Source organism: Muntiacus reevesi, chromosome 18, assembly GCF_963930625.1.
Source record: "Muntiacus reevesi chromosome 18, mMunRee1.1, whole genome shotgun sequence".
In the NCBI taxonomy this organism is placed as follows: domain Eukaryota; kingdom Metazoa; phylum Chordata; class Mammalia; order Artiodactyla; family Cervidae; genus Muntiacus; species Muntiacus reevesi.
Genome location: NC_089266.1, coordinates 9,583,012 through 9,601,620, shown reverse-complemented (window position 1 = coordinate 9,601,620; position 18,609 = coordinate 9,583,012). Strand labels below are relative to the sequence as shown.

General features: G+C 51.1%; 1 non-coding gene and 1 pseudogene across 1 annotated transcript; one reads left to right on the top strand and one right to left on the bottom strand.

The window, feature by feature from the left end:
• The first annotated feature begins 10,975 nt into the window (after window positions 1-10,975).
• Window positions 10,976-11,039, top strand: LOC136150405 (U6 spliceosomal RNA; annotated as a pseudogene).
• A 1,720-nt stretch (window positions 11,040-12,759) lies between these two features.
• On the bottom strand, window positions 12,760-12,832 carry TRNAE-UUC (transfer RNA glutamic acid (anticodon UUC)). Its single transcript has one exon. It is a non-coding gene; the product is annotated as a tRNA-Glu (tRNA).
• Window positions 12,833-18,609: the final 5,777 nt, after the last annotated feature.

The window sequence follows — 18,609 nt, the reverse complement described above, 5'->3', positions numbered from 1 at the left end:
CACAGCCTCAGTCTTTTTAACTGCGGCAGCTCTGGGGTGTGTGTGTGCAAATGGGTGGTTCTCTGCTTTTAGTCGCTGGTTCCCTGGAGGTCCATTACCTGATATCCATTTCTACCACCAATTTCTATTCCAGTCAACCTTCTTAGTTGCTGAAAATAGAAACCAGCTCTGGTGAACTTAGGGCTTCCCTCATAGCTCAGATGGTAAAGCATCTGCCTGCAATGCAGGAGACCCAGGTTCAATCCCTGGGTCGGGAAGACCCCCTGGAGATGGAAATGGCAACCCACTCCTGTATTCTTGCCTGAGGAGCCTGGTGGGCGACAATCCGTGGCATCGCAAAGAGTCAGGCTGAGTGACTGACATCCGCACACATGCTGGTGAACTTAAGCAGAAAAGGGATTTCCAGAAGGAATTAGGAAGCTCACAGAATGAGTGGGGAGGCTGGAGAACCAGGTTGAGGAGCTGAGCAGGAATTAAGGAAGGTCAGTGTTCTGGATGGGCTTCCCAGGTGGCGCTAGTGGTAAAGAACCTGCCTGCCAATGCAGGAGACATGAGACCTGGGTTCAATCCCTGGGTCAGGAAGACCTCCTGGAGGAGGGCATGGCAACCCACTCCAGTATTCTTGCCTGGAGAATCCTGTGGGCAGAAAAGCCTGGCAGGTGACAGTCCATGAGGTCACAAAGAGTCAGACATGGATGAAATGACTTAGCAGCAGCAGCAGTGTTCCAGGTAACTTTCCACAAGGAACTACCCACTATGAAACTTAGCGACTCATTCCCACCACCATACATCTGTGTGTGATCCGCTGGGCTCGGCTGTGTTGGGTCATCTTGGCTCCGCACGGGGTTGGCTGGGCTCACTCATGTTGAGGCTTCATCTGGGACAGCAGGAATTGGGGGGGTGGGGCCGTGGTGTTCCCTCCATATCGTCTCCCATCCTGGTGGACAATGACCCAGGCTTGGTCACATGGTGGCAGGGGTTCCATAATTCAAAATGCAAGGCCTCCTGAGGCCCAGGCTTGGAACTTACCCCAACATCCCAGGACCAGCAGGGAGCCAAGGGCTGGCAAAACAGACTCCATCTCCTGCTGAAAGGAGCGCTATTTGTCATCAGCGCCTCGTATGTAACCAGAAAGCCAAAGACGGCAGGCCCCAGAGAGTTGGGTTAGAAGTAAAACCACCAGATGGGACTTCCCTGGAGGTCCAGTATTTAAGACTCCAGGCTTCTACTGCAGGGGCATGGGTTCAATCCCTGGTTGGAGATCTAAGATAAAAAAAAATTATAAAACTGCCAGCCCATGGATGTGCTCACGGCCTCATGGGACCTCGACTTCTGGATGCTATGGTCATTCCACCGCCACCAGCAAGCTCCCTGGACCAGCCCTGTCTCACCGACCACAGGCCTCACAAGGCCCTGAGGGGGCATCTGAGAGCAGTGACCTGGTCTTTTCAGCTCACATGATGGCAGGTTTCCCAGACACAGGAGTGAGACTCAGATGCACTGAGAAATAAATATATCACAGGCCCTCTGAGGAGTGGAAGACTATACAGCTGTGCAAGAGGACTTCAGGGACCGCTCGTGTGCTGACGTGAAGGAGATTCAAGATGCACCATCAACTTAGACAAGCGTGGAATAATCCTGCATTGAACACTCACTGCTGTCTATCGAGTCTCCGTTTCTCACGTCTTCTTTCCCCAAACGACCCAGATGTTCTATGGGACCTAACCCCCACCCCCCTCACTGGGCAGCAGCCCTGGGTGATCCCTGGGAGGGGCCCAGGGCAGTCCCAGTTACGGGTTTGGGGCGCACGTGGTTGGGGGTGAGGAGCTTGTGACCCATTTTGGTGCTTCTGTTGGGGGAGGGGATTTATGGGCAACTTTCCCCTCCAGGACACTGGTGTATCCTTCGGGCAAGGAGAGGTTTTTGTTTGTTTGTTTCTTTGTAATTTATTCAATTTACTTTTTCATGGAGGTGAAAATGTCACATAATGAAGTGTTTTTAAAAAGCCGTTTCCCCCTGCTCAGTCCCTCAGCCTTTAGGTTTTGGCCACAGCCTCACACAGAGCGGCTCAGACCTCCTGAAATGGCCAGAATTCAGGATGACTGGTTGGCGCCTCACCCATGTGGCCCGGGGTGAAGGTGGCAGGCCCCGGGGCCTCAGGGAGCGCTGGACAGGAAAGGTCTGATGTGGCAGCAGCTGATGTGCTGAAAGAATGTCGCTGGTGGGGACGCCAGGAGCTCAGAGCCAAGCATGTGGTCGTTGCAAAATGTCAGGGAAGGAATGCAAAGCCCTTCTCCCAGCTCCCTGGTCCCCACACGATCGCTGCCCGAGTGCCAGTCTGATCCGTCTGCACAGATGCCGGCGCCAGATATGTGTATGCAGGCTGTCGGGACAGGAGGCTCTCTCCTGGAGGCCCCTCCAGGCTGAGCCAGGGTCTCTGCCTACAGGAGACAAGCCCATGACTGGCAGAGACGGAGAAAGAAGGACACACGCACCCGGACAGACGGGCTGCTGGAGCTGGTTTGGAGGAATCATGGGGAGCCGGCTGCAGGCTGTGATCTAAAGAGAGAAAAGGAGCAGGGGGCTGTTGGGAGAGGAGCCGAACAAGGCTGCAGATGAACCTGGGAGTCTCAGGGAGGCCAGGCAGCCAGTCCAGAGGGGGCAGAGGGGCCCCAGGACGGAGCTGTCCTTGCCTTGCCCGATAAGACAGGGAGGGTGCAGGACCGGAGTCACGGTGGCCAGCCAGGAACAGGCTTGGGGATCTCTGCCTCGCCAAGCTCACCATCACCTCTGATCCCTCTGATCCTAATCCTGGAGATGGCCTCAGACCCCAGGAGTGTCCCTAGTGGTGGATCCTTCACAGGGAAAGGGGTTTCTTCTCCACCCACCCCCAAATCCTAGCTCTGCTCAGAGGAACTTCTTTTCTTCCTTAGACTACACACAGATGATTTCTTCTTCTGAAACACTCCCGTCCTCCTCACCAGGTTAATTCTTTTTTATCCTTCAGGTCTGGGAGCCTTTCAACCTTGGAGGAGCCTCAGATCTCAGGCTCTTACTAAAAGGGGCCTGAGCTTCTGCATTTCTAACCAGCTCCCAGTATTGCCAGCGCTCCTGGTCTTCAGGCCACACTCGGGACCACACTCTAGGAACCAGTGACTCAGATGCCTGAACTCTTGGGAAAGCCTCTGTCTTCAGCCTGGAGGCAGCTACCCTGTCCTGTGTCCATGACACACTCTCCATCCCCCCACTCAATAATCTTTTGTTTTGCCAAAAGTTTTACTTCATTTTATGAAGTAAAATCCTTCCTTTCATGAAGGATTTGTTGAGAAACCACTCATCACACACAAGAAACAATTTCAACACTTAACTTTAACATTTAACTTTAAGGATCCCTTTGTTTCACCTGGTGAGTCATGGGGTTGCATTTAGACCCCTGGGGGATTGGCCAGGTCCTCCGGAGCTTAAGAAATTCAAACCTTATCTTAAGTGCCTTCTGACTTGGTTGTTTGCAGGCAGGTAGAGAATCTGGGCAGTGTCCAGGAGAATCAGAAGCAGGTCAGAGGCCTAGGCCTCTGGTTCTGAAGCCTGAATAAGTCCTTCCTCCGTTTTGATTTCCCTAACATCCTTCCATAGGGCATGGCCAAACCTCACGTGTGTCTCTGCCTCCTCTAGACTGACTTCATCTTTTTCACCAACAGATCCCAGGCACACCCAGCTCAGAGCAGCAGCACGGTAGCCTTTGAATCTTGGTTGAATGAGTGAATCAATTCATGCATTCAGACAAAACATTGATACAAAACTGTGCCAGAAGCTCCCACGTCTACACCTTGGGAGAAAAAACCTCAAACACTTAGAACTTGAATCTTTTTTGGAATCGTAAGAAGATGAAGTGTAAAATCTGTGAAACAGCAGCCCAGTACAGCTGGGAAACTTGTTAGCAGTGCAAATGCTCGGGTCTGCCCCAGTCTCCCTGAGTCAGAAAACCTAGGGATTGCAATCTGTATCTTGGAGCCTTCCAGGGGACTCTGGGTCAGTCAATTGCAAAGTGCCCTGGAGTCTAGACGAGTGACAGCTGCTGGCTGCCTATGGGAGCCACCCAGAGGCTTTGAAAGCTCTTGTGCCTTTGCCCCTCTATGCCACTGTTACAATACTTCTGACTCCAAGTGAGGGGTTTCACCCTCCAAACACCAAATCTGTACTGTTGTTTCTAATACCACATCTCCAGCCCTCTGACACTACCTGGAGTTATAGCAGACCCCACAAGTTAAAAGCTCAGTCCCTTAACTGAGCTATGACTCACCCCCACTTCAGATGCCAGTTGCAAGCTAGGGTTGAGGAGTTCCTACCACCCCCTCTTCAGGTGTAGGATTTGCTAGAGTGATTCTAACTCAGGGAAACACCGTCCTTACTAATAGCAGCTTATAAAGGATGCAATGCAGAAAGACGTAATTGGAAGGTGTGTGTGGGGGGAGGGGTGCAGAGCTGCTGTGTTCACTTGCTCACCACCCTCCCAGCTCCTGCACACAGAGCTCCGTGAACCCCATCTTTTAAGAGTTTTCAGGGAGACCACATTCCTTAAGCATGATTGGCTAAATCATTGGCCATTAGGATTAACTCCAGCCCTGAGAAAGGGACAACAGAGGACGAGATGGTTGGATGGCATCACTGACTCAATGGATATGAGTCTGAGCAAACTCCAGGAGATGGCGATGAACAGGGAAGCCTGGCGTGCTGAAGTCCATGGGGTCTCAGGGAGTTGGACACAACAAAGCAACTGAACAACAAACTCACCACTTCCCAGAGGTCAGGGGGGTGGAGCTAAAAATTCTACGCTTTAATGAAGCTGGTTGGTTCCTATGGCAACTAGCCCCATCCTGAGGTTACTAATGGGCCCACTAAGAGCCACCTCATTCTCATAAGATCAGTTTTGGTCAAAAAGTGGCTTCTCATGAACGCCAAAGGATGCTCCTCTCACCCTCTCATGAAATTCCAAGGGTTTTGGAAGTTCTTATACCAGGAACTGGGGTCAAAGACCCAGTATATATTTCTCATTTTACGATATCACAGTACCCGCCCCCCACCGCCCTCCCACCCCTACCCCCCCACCTTTCTGGTTAGGTCAGCTCTATTCTGGGTAGGTCAGCTCCGTTCTGGCTCCCCAAGCTCCATCTCCTTTTTGCTGCAATGGGGGTGAGGGAAGGATTAGACAGGAGAAAGCAGTGGTGAGCCAGATGTGTGGCCAGGACAGCTCAATAAAGCGAGGGGAAGGGAGGCTGTCACAGGTGGGAGATGAGGGGTCGCTGACCTCTTTCCCCAGAACCTTGCCTGGAGGGGGACGGTGCCCAGGGCAGCTCCCCGTGACTGTGTGTGTGCTGTGCTGAGCAGCTGGTCCCCATCAGACCAGCCTCAAGCCTTTTCTAAGGACGCTTTCGCTTCAGTCACAGCAGACCCTGAACGGGGATGGGTAGCTCGGGAGGAGTGTTGCCATGGCAACACAATGACTTAGGAGGGTGGTGCTGGTAACCAGGGCTGCTTTTGACCTTCACCGTTTTTCGGGCTGGTGGCTTTAACATCTCCTCCTCTGCTGCTGGGGCCTTCCCAAGCCTGCACCAAAAACCCAGCCTCAGGGGAGGCCTTTGGCTACCCGCTTCTACCCACCTTCTCATCTTAGAGGGCATTGCCTTGAATTACATTTCACCAGGAGGTGCCACTTGAAAGCATCTACGCCAAAGCTGAGCTCCTGTTTGCCCTGGATTTACCCTGTAGCTGCCACGCCAGGCCACCCCTGCTGCTCACCCTGCAGCTACAACCAGACAAGCAAGGTGACCTCCAGTTTCCAGATGGATCCAATGCAAAAGATGGTGAAACAGCCTTAGCATCACGTATCCAGGGTTGACTCCTCTCAGCTTGGTGACCTTAGGCAGAAGCCTTCACCTCTCTGAGCCTTAGCTTGATCTCAGTAAAGGGGGGCTGATACACTTCCTCTCTCCAGGGGATGTCACTGGGGCAGCTGAAGGCTTCCATGGGCCACAGTCCCTCGTGTCATGAGGATGAGGGTGGGTGTTAGTCTGCTCAGGATGCTCTAACAGAGCACCACAGCCTGGAGGCTTATAAAACAGAAATTTAGTCCTCGCTATTCTGGAGGCTGGAGTCTGATTCAGCATTGGATGAGGTCCTCTTCCTGGTTCATAGATGGCCATTGATTTTGGCTGCATCCTCACAGGGCAGCAGGGTGAAGGTGCCCTCTGAGTTCCGTTTTATTAAGACATGCACGCATGCTAAGTCACTTCAGTCATGTCCGACTCTGTGACCCGGTGGACTGCGGCCACCAGGCTCCTCTGTCCATGGGGTTCACCAGGCAAGAATACTGGAGTGGGTTGCCATGTCCTTCTCCAGAGGATCTTCCCGACCCAGGGATCAAACCTGCATCTCTTATGTCCCCTGCATTGGCAGGCAGACTCTTTACCACTGGTGCCAGCTCGGATGCCCTTTATTAGGACACTAACCCCATTCCTGAGGCTCCCTCCCCTGACCAGATCACCTCCTAATGCCACTGTACTGGGGGTTAGTTGTCAACATGTGGATTTCAAGGGGACACAAACATTCAGCCCATGTGAGATGCTTATGAATCTTCTATTGTTGTGACCAGATGTTTGTGGAGGTCCAGTTCAGGGCCAGGACCTTCAGAAATATTGACTCTTTCAAAGACCCCTGTTAGAGACCCCAGTGCCCTTCCAGCCCGGCCCAGCCATAAACATTCTTCCACCCCCTCCGGCCCACAGGCAGTGTTGCAGGATTGGGGTTCAGGCTTCCCAGTAATTTGGAGGCTTTGCATTGATTGGGGTTCAGAGAGGAGGAGAGGGGAGCTGGCCCTTGCAGGCACGAAGCCGATGCTGCAGCCAGGCAGGCCCCTGGGGGCACCCTCCTCGGTGGCCCTGGCCTTGAGAACAGCGAGAAGGCCCCGCCGCTGACCGCATGGCGGGCCAGGCCAGCTCCTCCACCCCGCTGGGCCGGGCAGCTCCCTCTGACCTTGGCGGGGCCAGATGGACACGTGCACAGGCAGCCTGCCTGGTCTCATGCAAGGTCAGAGGATTTCTGAAAGTGCTTAAAAGCCTCAGCTCCTTCAAGAAGGATTTTCTTCATTGTGGCGCAGTGGGGGTATTTCTGGGCTGCGGGCTACCTTCCTCAGGGTGGGGGTGAACTCCGTGTAGCCAGGGAGGAAAAGGAGGCTGGTCAGGTGGCTGCCCCCACCCCGTCAGAGTGGCCTGGCCACCACGGTCCCAGGGCTGACCATGAAGAGAGTCCTCTGGCTTGCCAACCCTAGCTGTCCCAACACTGGCACCTGCACCCCACACAAGGTCAAGAGGGCACCTCTGGGGAGAAGCCAGAGGGAGGGTGTCCCGAGGCCCAGAGGACCAAAACTAGCCCGGCCTCTTTAAGAATCTGTGTTGCCAGAGGAGAGAAAATGCCGAGGGAGGCCTTCAGTAAACATCTGAGAGCTTGCAGTAACAACTCCCAGCTGTGTGAGGGGCGTGGGGGCAGGGAGGCCCGCGCAGCTAGACTGGAGGGTGGGATGGGCTGAGGTCAGGCTGGGTGGGGACCGGCCAAGAACGCATGGAGGGCGGGCAGCAGGCTGAGCGGGGGCAGAGGTTTGTCCAAGCGCAGTGGGCAGCAGACGAGCTTCCAAGCTGCTGGGCCTGGAAGCTTCCACTTCCCTCGGGGCCTTTCCGGAATCCTTTTGGAGATCTGTAGCCCCGCCTTGCTGCCAGTGAGGACACTGATGGAAAGTAAGTTTTCCATCCCCTGGGTGCAGAGGGGAGGGGGGAGGGGAAGGTTGGTGCAACCTTTTCCAAATCAGGGTCAACAGCTCAATTGCCTGTCTGAGTGATATCTCTATCTCTATCACACAGAGGATCTCTATCACATGGAGGATCAAACACAGCACCTGTGAACTGCCCTCAGCAGGGCTCCTCTCCAGACCTATCCCCTGGAGGCCCACCTTCTCTCACCCAGGAACTGTCCTGGCTTGTTTCCCTGCCTCCCAGCTCTGTCCGGGCCAGCCCCACAGAGCCACCACTATTGCTGCTCTGAGACGCCTGATCAGGACATTTCCCTTGGCTTTAAACCCAGGTGGTGAACCTGTCAGTGATACTTGATATCCTAGTTAGGATGCTTTGGGTTATGAGTAACAAATCCAATTCACAAAGGCTTAAGTGTTGCAGAAGATACTATTGTTCATATTAACTGGAAAGTATAGGGGCCGTGTGGGTATCATGGATGGTTGAGCTAGCAGTTCAGCCCTGTTCAGAGGGCTAGGTTCAGGCTCACCTCTTCTTTCCGTCCTCTGTAGCAGCAACTTTAGCCTCACAGTGGCTTCCCTCATGATGCCAAAATGGCTGCAGTGGCTCCAACTCTATTTCAAACCTTTAAATGGCAGAGGGAACCTCTTTTTCCAAATTTCTGTTCTGTTTACATTTTTCTGTACAACAAATCACCCCCAAAATTTTAATTTTGCTTATAAACCTGCTGTTTGGGCAGGGCTTAACAAGAACAGTTCGTCCTTGCTCTACGTGGCATCAGTTGGAGCAGATAAGCTGGGGCTTGGAGAATCCATTTCAAGATGGTTCACTCATGTGGCTGACAAGTTGGTGCTGGAGCTGGCTGAGAACTTGGTTCCTCTGCATACAGAGCTGTTTGGGCTTCCTAAGAGCATGGCACCTGGGATAGCACCAAGGGAACAAGGCAGGAATGCGTGATTTTCTTATGATCTGGTCTCAGGAATCACACAGTATCACTTCCTTTGTGCTCTGTTGGTTGCAGTGGTCACAAAGGGCTGCCCGTATTCAAGGGAATGGACCGCAGTCCTTATCACTCATGTGTCCCAAGGCCACATCCATAAAGAGTTGGTGGGACGGGAGCTATCATTGTCACTATCTTGGAAATATGATTGGCCACAACCCCCAGCAAATGTCTTTACTCTCTCTGAGCCAGCCTGGGGGCACATGCCCAGCACTAAACCGATAACCAAGGCCAGAGGATGGGTTGAGTCTCATCCCTGGAGCTGGGGAAGACTTGGCTCTCCCTAGCGAGTCTGGGCTGCGTGGGAGAGGTGTAGGGCCCCCAGGGAAAGCAAGAAGTTCAGGATGCAACCAGTGCCCCTACAGCCACATTTGTGGCTGGGACTGTGATAAGTGTTTGGTCTCATTCACTTCATTACGTCTCACCACAACCCAGTGAGGCTGGCGCTGCTGTTCTCTGGACTTCACAGACACTAAGATTTGTAAATTGCCCAGACCCACAAGACCAGAAGATGGCAGGGACAGAGTTAAAGCTTGGGTTTGTATGACTCTAAGTCTATTCTGGTAACCATTCCATAGAAAAGTTGAAGGCTTCTGGTCCATGGCTGAAGAAAGCAACTTGAATGTGGAAGCTTATAGCCTGGTTGCACTGGCAGCCATTTTGTGACCATGAGGCAATCCAATTTGAGAAAGAAACAGATGCACAGAGAATGGGTAAACCTTGATCAATCACAGCATTGTCTACCCTCCATAGGGACTCTTCTGTTATGTGAGTCAGTAAATCTTGACTTTACTGTTTAAGACTGTATGGGTAAGATGCATAGTAACTTATAACCATCAAAGGAGGCTATTGTAATATTTTTCCCATTTCATTATAGGAATTGTCTTTGTGTCTGTCTGTGATTAGATAACCGGAGAAGGCAATGGCAACCCACTCCAGTACTCTTGCCTGGAAAATCCCATGGACAGAGGAGCCTGGTAGGCTGCAGTCCATGGGGTCGCAAAGAGTCGGACACAACTAAGTGACTTCACTTTCACTTTTCACTTTCATGCGTTGGAGAAGTAAATGGCAATCCACTCCAGTATTCTTGCCTGGAGATTCCCAGGGACGGCGGAGCCTGGTGGGCTGCCGTCTATGGGGTCACACAGAGTCGGACACGACTGAAGCAACTTAGCAGCAGCAGCAGCAGTGATTAGATAACAAGTAGCTTAGAAGAAGAGTCTAGGCCTCAAACATTCCTCTATGTTCAGTCCTTAGCACAGCAAGTCAAGTGACGCTCCATATTTTGAACCATTCTTGGAGAAGAAATAAATGAGAACAGGTATAACGTAGTCCTCTAGAATTTTCAGGTATGATATGAACTATCATAACCCCCTTCTCTGCTTCCTTATCTGGAGTTGTTCTATCATTGTCTCTTGTTTAACTGAACTCCCCACAGTGTGACGCTGGGGAAAGAGGCAAGGAGAAAAGCAAGAAGGTGCCTGGTGACCGGAGTAGCTGGGCCATGGAGGTGGCCCTTGGCAGATGGCAGTAGAGAGATGGAGGAGAACCTTCGTGAGAAACTGGGGTGTGGTTGGGATGAGGCAAGCCTGGGTGCTTTTATGCTATCAGCACATTTCATGGCAATAAACTTGGCCTCGTTGCCATAAAAGCCTTCAGCTCAAGACACACAGCCTTTCTTGTTTGCTTTATTGAAGGTTAACTTCTCACAAGGTAAATTTCCTCCTGCTCATCCAGCCTCATCAAGGAGCTTGGGCATACAGAGCTTTGCTGAGCGTGATAAAAGAAAGCCTCAGAAAACAGAGAAAAAAAAGATGAGCATTCCGAGTGTGTTTCTGGGAAAAGCATGTTTAGCCAGCTCACTCTGCAGGCTTCCGTTCCCCTGCCCTGCTCCCAGACTCAGGCCCACCCTCGTCAAGTGTGTGGGCAGCAGGGTCTGCCCCACCCCTGCTCAGGGCCACAGAACTTAACTTCAGAGCAGCTGGTTGGAGCCCAGCCCCAAGGCAGATCCCAGAATGGTGGTTCCTAGTCTGCCCCTTCTGTGAGAAACAAGCAAAATAAGGAAGATGTCTCAATCTTTTCAGAGTGGGATCTCTGCTGCTGATGCGGCTTGCTCTTGTTGAGACATTGGGTCTCTATGTGGTTTGCTTTCCCCAGCAAATCCAAGACAACTCCAGTCCTCACTTCATCAGGACACATACTAAAATTGGAATGATACAGAGAAGATTAGCATGACTCCTCACTAAGTCACTGAATGGGAGGGGCTATCCTTGCACTAACGAGGACAGCAAATTCTTGAAGCCTTCCCTGGTGGCTCAGAAGGTAAGGAATCTACCTGCAACGCAGGAGACCCAGGTTCAATCCCTGGGTTGGGAAGATCCCCTGGAGAAGGGAATGGCAATCCCACTCCATTAGTCTTGCCTGGAGAATTTCAGGGACAGAGGAGCCTGGCAGGCTACAGTCCATGGGGTTGCAAAGAGTCAGATATGACTGAGCTACTTACACTTTCACTTCCATATTAAAAAAAGAAAAGGAAAGGAAAACTCCAGCTCAACAGGTGTAAACAAGAAGAAGGGTTTAAAAATCTCATCGAACACTGAGCCCTGAATCAGCACCCCAGGGGTCCTCACCCACACACTCAGCCCGGCCACTCACACCTGTCATGTCTGGGTGCGGTTCTCTTACTCACAGACCAACACGTGTTTGACATTTTTCCCATCCTTGCAGAGGCAGAACCATCCTTTAGTTCTTTTCTGGGCTGCCTCCCCAAGAAGAAAAGGGAATTATTGGACCAAATTCTGAATATTCCAGGGGTCAAGCAATCTCTATAGACATCATTCCTGTCACCTGGTACCTTTTCCTCTGAGATGCTCACCTCAATACAGATAAATACAAACTATTGGCAAGAAATTAAAAGTTTAACCCAACTAAACAGTGACTGCATTTTCTTTCTTTCTTTTTGGCTGCAGCATGCATGCAGGATCTTAGTTTCCTGATTGGGGATCAAACCCACGACCCCTGCAGTGGAAGCTTGGAGTCTTAACCACTAGACCATTGGGGGAAGTCCCTGCATTTTCTATATGAATAAAATAATCTTTGCAAAAATGACAGAAGAGGTTTTTGAAAAATGGGGATGTGGATTTAGGGTGGTCAGATCTATAAGACAAGCCCATCATGGTGGTTGCCCGTGCTAGCAGTCAGGACTAAGGCCAATGTGAGGGAGTAACCAGGAGGTGTGTCCCAGTGCTGGCAACGGTTCACCTCTCCACCGTCCTGGATGGTGGCCACTCTGTGTCTTCACTTTGCAGGTGTGTATCCAGCTCATAACTTAAGCTTTCTGTACTTCTCTCTATGTCCTGATACATTTGTTCCATAACAAAAAGTGTCTTTCAGTACCTCTCCAGCCAGGCTGCCCATAATGCAGGGTATGTGATCATCTCGCACACAATTCTTGATTGGTCGGTTGGCATCAAGGTGAAATTTTGAGCATCACTAACCTTTCAGGTTTCAAATGGTCTGGAGTCCACCTGCTTATATCAGCAGTTTTCACTGGAGGGGGTCTGCTTCCCATAAAAGCAAACTTAGGAATGTGTGTCAAACATTTATTTATCTATATCTTTCGGGGAACTGGGAGTTCAGTGACTCTGCTACATGGCTGGTTTATAGCCTAAATTGTTACCAGTTTCCCTGACCAACAAATATTCGTTGTTTCTACATCTTTACATTTCCTAATCAGGAACTCTTGAGCCAGCCATGCTGAGATTCAGGGGAGGCTTGGAAGAAGGAAACAAAAACTTTTGCTTCCAAGGACAAGAACACAGGGGCCAGTAGGCTGTTTCAATCCCCCGTTTTATTTGGTACTCCTCGATCTCGAGGAAAACGGGTGTTGGATAAGAAAGGGAATCACAGTTGGTTGCTTGCTTGGGTTTTGGCCGTGCCATGCAGTGTGTAGAATCTTAGCTCCCTGACCAGGGATCGAACCTGTGACCCCTGCAGTGAAAGCTCAGAGTCCTAACCACTGGACCACCAGGGAAGTCCCTGGGAATCATGTTCTGAGTAGAGAGGCAGATCACAAACTTGGCAGAAGAAACTGATTTTAGGTGGACTCGGTTTCAATGACTCGCCTGTCCTCAGCCCCTGACTCACCCTCCCTGCCAACTTATCTTCAGATGCTCCCTGCCCAGGCCAGCCTATCCTAACCCAGGTCCGGGCCCACAAGCTAGGCTGTCTCCCCTCTCTGCACACCCCTCCCCGCCTCTGCCCAGGGAAAGTCTCTACCCCGACCGCCCAAATTTAACCCAGCTTTCAAGATCCAATGTCCACCATTCACGTGTCTTTGGGGAGAAAAAAAAGTTATATGGAGATATGATTCACGTATCATACAATTCACCCATTTAAAGTATACAATTCTGTAGTTTTTTTTAGCACATCCCAGTGATGCAGCCATCTCCATAGGTAATTTTAAAACATTTTTATCACTTCAAAAAGAAATCGTCTATCTCCCCTGCCCCTCTCCTTCAGCCCTGAGCCTACTCTGGACACTTCATATAAACGGAATCATACAATACGTGGCCTTCTGTGTCTGGCTTCTTTCACCGAGCATGTTTTTGAAGTTCCGTGTGTTAGCGCTTCACTCTTTGTGATGTCTAAATCCTGATCTATGGTCCAGAGGCAGCTCATTTTGCTTATCCAGTCATCATCTGACTGACATTTGAGTGGTTTCCATCTTGTGCTGTGATGAATCCACCACTCACCTTTCAGCTTTTTCCAAGCAGCTGGTCTGTGCATTGTAATCTTTGCTGCCCCCGCAAAAATCTTGCCACTACTAATATTAAGTACCCTCTACCAAGGGGCTTCCCAGGTGGCTTTAGTGGGGGCGAACCTGCCTGCCGATGCAACAGATGTAAGAGACACAGTTTCCATCCCTGGGCCAGGAAGACCCCCAGGAGGAGGAAAGCGCAATTCACTCCAGTATTCTTGCCTGGAGAATCCCACGGACAGAGGAGCCTGGTGGGCTACGGTCCATAGGGTCACAAAGAGTCAGACATGACTGAAACGACTTAGCACGCACATACACGCACCAAGCACTTATTATGTTCCAGACTCCAAGTTGGGCTCTTCTTACGTCAGTAGGTTGAATTCTCGCTGTAACTCGAGGAGCGTGGTGAGTATTGTTTCCCCTTTATGGATGAGAAAGCTCAGGTCCAACGAAGTAAAGAGATTGGCCAAAATCACGGTGGAAATGGGACTTGAACCCAGGTCTAGCCTGCCATAAAGTCCTTCTGCTGTGTTTATTTCATTTTTGTCATTTCACCTTTCTTTAATTGGTTTTACGTATTTTGGGGTCTCCCTCAAATTGTAAGACTCTTCGGGGTAAGGACCATGTCTCACAGTTCTTTATTCTTAGACCCACTACCCTGTTGGACATTCTTTCCATGCATATTTATGGAAGCTCCTACTGGCTTGCAGCCTGTGGGGGGATCAGTGCTTTTCATCCTGCTCTGCAGCCCTCCCCTTAGCCTCCTCCTGGCTTCAGGATGGGCATGTGCCTCAGGCCTAACCAATCAAAGCCCTCAATCCTGCTGGCCACAGTGATTGGCTTAAGGATGGGCCTAGGAGCCAAGCCCGGCCAATCATAGCCTTCCTCAAGTATTTTGCCATAGTAACGGCTGAGGACACCTGCTTACTCTTTGGGACTGGGAGCTATAGGGACCATCAAGCCTGGCACTGCCATTGGCAACTTCACCCTGCCTCCTGGGCAGAGCCTACATCAGAATGCCATGCAGATGTTAAAAATAGCATTGCAGGGAAATAATCACATGGAGAGATCTTCAGGATACCTTCCTGGGTTTAAAATAAGGCAGCTACAAAGTAGAACATATAATATTACTTGCTACATATGTGTTCACATACATACATGCAAATAAAAAAATGGATAATAGATGCCAAAGTACTAACATTGCTTCTGTGTGTATGAATATTGATTATATAATTTTTCTTTCTGTTTATCTGAGCTTTCAAAACTCCAACTGATTTCTATACATCTTAGGGTTCTTTTTTTGTTGTTTTTCCGTTTGCTTATTTTAAGCTAGAGCCCTTCAGTTCAGCCTGAGTCATCTCATTCACCTTTTTAGAGCACACACTTTTCCAACAACCCATCATCTGCCCTGGTCCTGGGCCTTCCCTATTCTTGGTCACTCTGCTCACCTGGGTCCCTCCTGACCGCCAGGTCCTGCTGACCCAGCTGTGTCCGAGTTATGCCATCCCCGGGTGTCTCCCCAACTCAAGGAGAAAGGCAGGCCTCCCTCCCCCACTCATCCTGCTGCGTGTTGTATTTCCATTCTCGGCTCACAAGGAACCTGCAAAAAATATTTTCTTTGGCAGTCTATTAGAGAGTAGCAGCCCCAGACATGCCTTCCAGGCGACGTCCGAGCCTGGAGCGGCTGCTGCCGTCCCCTGCTGCCAGGAGACACGGTCAGAGATGAGGCCAGTGTTCTGACATCATCGCCTTGAATAGGGCTCTTGCCCCCATCAAGGTGTGAGGATCTCAGGGCCCAGGAGGTGCAGTCCCCACAGGAATCCCCTGGTGGACCAAACCTCTCCTGAGCCAATTGCACAGAGCCATCATCCAGGGTCCAGAACCTGACTGCCTTCTCCCACTACTGCAAGATTCAAGGGTACGACAGACTCACATCAGGGAGTCAAAGGCCCGACTGTCCCTCACCCCGAGTGTCTCCCCGGGGAGGGGGTGCTGTCCACTCCAGAGAGGTGTCCCTTCCTGTTCCCCTTCTGGGCTAGCCTGTCCTTCAGACCCCAGGACCTGAATACACAGTTAGTTGTTGATGTTCAGTCGCTAAGTCGTGTCTGACTCTTTGTGACCCCATGGACTGCAGCATGCCAGGCTTCCCTGTCCTTCACGATCTCCCAGAGTCTGCTCAAACTCCTATCCATTGGGTCGATGATACCATCCAACCATCTCATCCTCTGTTGGCCCCTTCTCCTCCTGCTCTCAATCTTTCTCAGCATCAGGCTCTTTTCCAATGAGTTGGCTCTTCCCATCAGGTGGCCAAAGTATGGGAACTTTAGCTTCAGTGTCAGTCCTTCCAATGAATATTTAGGGTTTATTTCCTTTAAGATTGATTGGTTTGATCTTGTTGCTGTCCAAGGGATTCTTAAGAGTCTTCTCCAGCACCACAGTTGGAAAACATCAGTTCTTCAGTGCTCAGCCTTCTTTATGGTCCAGCTCTCACAGTTGTACATGACTACTAGAAAATTACAAAGCTTTGACTATACGGACCTTTGTTGGCAAAGCAATATCTCTGCTTTTTAATATGCTATCTAGGTTTGCCACAGCTTTTCTTCCAAGGAACAAGCATACCCAGTTAGTACCAGAAGCCACAGTCACTGAGCCAGGTATGGGTGTAGTCACCTGCCCCTGGCTGGTCCATTGATTCTGTACTGAAGAGAATGATCTGGATAGAAGGGCCAAGAGGATAGAGCAGTCAGGTTGAGCTGTGAAAATGCAGAGAAGTTTGAGGAGAGAAAGGAAAGAGAGGCAGGCGAGTGGTTGAGATGAGCCTTTCCGGGGAGTGAGAGAAGCCAGAGGGATAAAGTAGCTCTGAGGGCTCTCCAGATTTCAAATGTCCAGGGGTTAGCATGACATTTGCTACACCACTTGAAGAAAGCCCACTTTAGTCAACCCATCTCCTCCGGGTATTTATTCCTTATAGCCCATAGATTCAGGGTTACACTGAGAGCACCTGTTTCCAGGTGGGAAAAGCCGAACCTACATCCAAGTGGAGGGAGACGCCCTCTCCTCTTCCCTCTCCCCACCCTCCCATAAGCTGGGAGGCTCCATTTGCTGCTCATCCCCATGGGCCTTGAGTTCTTGAAGAAACTGCTTCCTCAGGCCCCCCAATCCTGGTGTCCAAGAGAGGGGTGTTTCGGGGACCAGATCATGACCAAAAGTCACTGGACAACATTGGCTCAGTGGGCGCTAAAAACCCTGCTGACTGCGTATGCTGACCACGCCCAAGGTGTGAAACAGGCAACAGGCTTTGGAGTCTGCAGATTAAGGTTGGTATCCGGGCCCCAGCAGCCTCCTCGCTGTGGGACCTGCTTTGTTTCTTGGTACCTTCATCACAATATCATCGGGGATCTGCTAGATGCCTTCCTGGAAGGTACCGTAGGTGGGACTACCAGTGGGATCTCATTTTTCCAAACGAGGAAGCAGAAATGGGAAGAGGTGAAGCTTTGAATACAAGTCACACAGCTGATGACAGAGGTTTATCCTGTCAGCTCATCTGATTCTGGGAGCTGGTTTTGCCCAAAGAGCAGAAAAAAGTCTTGTGAGAAACCCTCACAAAATAAAGTTAACACACTTGCCTAGCTGGGAAGAGAGAAGGTAGACCTTCAACAAAAATGTTCTTCCAGTGTTTACAGAGGAACTACGACGTCTGGGATTTGCTTCCAAGCCATCCATGGGGGCACGTGTTGATGGGAGCAAATTGGATGAGCTGATCGTTCTCAAAGCTGGGCACTGGAGACGTGGGTGAACATTACGCTGTTCTCTCTCCTCATAAACATGTCTGGAAGTTCTCAGAATAAAAAGCTTTTTTGAATGTATCGAGTAGGAACTCAGCCAGAGTTGAGGAACGTTATCCGGCAGAGGAAGGCAAGGCACAGACAGTGGGCACCGAGAGAGAGCCGGGAGCCCATCCCCAGCCCCGCCGACTACGCTCCCTCCCCGCCGGTCTCCCTCTTGCCTTCCATGTGGTCCAGGAACCCTGGGCTGTGAGTAATGCATGCGCCTCTCTGCGGGACATGTGTTTCCAATCATTCTGCTCAGCAGTGAGTCACCACGGACAGCTGCTGGCTGTCTCGTCTCCCACCCCTCACCTCCGGATCCACCCTGCCCCCACCCAAGTCTGCGCTCAGCTGGCAAGACCTTCCTGAGCTCCTGCGTTCTCCTACCTCCCGGACCTCTGCCTAGAACAGTTGTCGTTGTTGTTCAGACACTAAGTTGTGTCTGACTCTTTGCAACCCAGTGAACTATAGCCCCACCAGGCTCCTCTGTCCATGGGATTTCCCAGACAAGAATACTGGAGTGAGTTTCCATTTCCTTCTCCCGGGGAACTTCCTGACCCAGGGATCGAACCCCCGTCTCCTGCATTAGATTCTTTACTATTGAGCCACCAGGGAAGCCCACCTAGAGCAGCACTCCCCTTGGTCTGGATAACTGTGACCCCCTCCAGGTCTCTAGCCCAAGCCACCCAGACCTTACTGGTGCCCTTGCTCCTCCACTGAGCCCCTGGCATGCTTTGCCATCATCTCTGTCTGTATTTCTGCTGAAGGGGGGATCACTCTGTAGGAGGCAAAGGGCTGCTTTTGTTCCATCCACACCCCCAACACCTGCATGTGCCTGGCCCACAGCTGGGGCCCAATGCAAGTTTGCTGAATGAATAAATAAATGAATGAGCTATAACCTAAAGAAGTCGGGAGTCTTGGGGAAGGCAGACATGAAGATGAGTAACCCATAAGAGAACATGCAAGGGGTCTGAGAATTCCAGGTAATTGGGCCACGGAAGGGCAGTTTCCATCTCTACCTCTCCCTAGGGTGACCTGCTCTTGGCACAACCCCAGCTGGGTACCTCACTGGGATGGAAATCAATCACACACCCCCTTTGGCTGACTGGGCTGACTCCTGGGGCATGGTGAGGAGGCTTCGAGGCTATGACCAGGCTCAGCGGGGAAGGAGTGCTAGAGAGCGATGTGTCTGGTGGGTTCCTGGAGTGGGTGGGTGGGGGGAGT